The 1,616-nt window shown below is 35.5% G+C and overlaps 1 pseudogene; it reads left to right on the forward strand.

Annotated features, from left to right (window-relative positions):
* Positions 1–620: 620 nt before the first annotated feature.
* Positions 621–772, forward strand: LOC119468919 (annotated as a pseudogene).
* The last annotated feature ends 844 nt before the right edge of the window (positions 773–1,616 follow it).

A 1,616-nucleotide genomic window follows, 5' to 3' on the forward strand; every position in this document is an offset into this window, starting at 1 on the left:
GCACAGCTTTGTCTCCTCACATACACTCAATTAAACTCTCTGTTCCCTTTCTTCTTTCCATTATTGCCATCAATAACACTAGAAACTCCCATCTTCGTTTTCCCAGGTAATTGAATTGGTGAATTATTTTCACATTAATCTGGATTTTTTTTAATGAACCTTCCCTTCAATGAAACTTCCAATCTTATTTTTTTTAAATCTCTTTCCTATAATTAAATTGGACATGATTTCTTAGAATCTTGAAAGTGGAAGATTGGAAAAGAACCATTGCCTCCTGAGGTCAATGAAGTTTAGTACACTTTATTATTCCCAGTAAATTTTGACTTGCCTTCTTTTATACTCTTCCAAGAAACTTGAATTAATGAATGAGAGGATACTTTCAAAATCTTCCTTCTTTGCACATTCACTTTTTCTAGTAGCAACTTTTGGTAGAAATAACACATTATGAAGAGAAATTTAAAGGGACTGTGTAGGTCATGAGACTTTATATTTTACGTATTAGAAAATGATGAAAACATATTTATGTCATTAATTTTAGAACTTTTGAGAGATTATTAATATATGATAAATATCCTTACATTGGTAGCTTTTATCTCAGTTCTTAAGAAATGGTTTCCTCAATCGCTTCTCGGCCTTTTGGCTAAGATCAAGTGTAGAAATGGTTTCCTCAAAAATCACATAATTGATTTTTTTTTTTTTGAGATGGAGTCTCACTCTGTCACCCAGGCTGGAGTGCAGTGGCATGACCTTGGCTCACTGCAACCTCTACCTTCAGGGTTCAAGCAATTATTCTGCCACAGCCTCCAGAATAGCTTGGACTATAGGTGTGTGCCACCATGCCTGCCTAATTTTTTGTATTTTTAGTAGAGATCTGGTTTTACCATGTTAGCCAGGATGGTCTTGATCCTGTGACCTCCTGATCTGCCCATTTCAGCCTTCCAAAGTTTTGGGATTACAAGCGTGTGCCACCGTGCCCTACAAACATAATTGATTCTTTTGTTGGCATTTTTCTCCAAATACACACCACCTATCATGTAACAATTAGGAGTGTGGTGGAGGGGTCAATAGCAGGAAAGAACAATAAAAAGTAAAATAAATCAAAATATTGTATAAACAGGTATGCTATATAAAGAGTGAGAAGACACAATTTAGTGTTACCTGGTAATGGTTAAGAAAATCTTCATGAGAAAGTTAGCTTTCAGGTAAGTCTTTCAAGCACAGATAGGAAATTACCAGGTGCACAAAAAGAAAATTGCATTGGTTTACCTTGAATTCAGGCCATAAGTGGTACATTTTCTATAGAAATTTTTAAAACAATGATAAACTAATTAAAAATCAGCCTTATTTTAATTAAAAACATATGTGAGTAATTCTAAGCAATGCTAATGATAAAATAATCCTCCCAGAACAAACATTTAATTTATTTATTTAGATAAAGGGTCTGGCTCTGTTCCCCAGACTGGAGTGCTGTGTTGTAGTCATGGATCACTACAGCCTTGAACTCCTGGGCTCAAGTGATCCTCCCACCTTAGCCTCCTGAGTAGCTAGAATACAGACACATGTCACCATACCTGGCTAATTTTTGTGTTATTTTGGCAGAGAGAGTCTCTAGCTCT

This window comes from Cebus imitator, unplaced genomic scaffold (genome assembly GCF_001604975.1).
Source record: "Cebus imitator isolate Cc_AM_T3 unplaced genomic scaffold, Cebus_imitator-1.0 Scaffold530, whole genome shotgun sequence".
NCBI lineage: Eukaryota > Metazoa > Chordata > Mammalia > Primates > Cebidae > Cebus > Cebus imitator.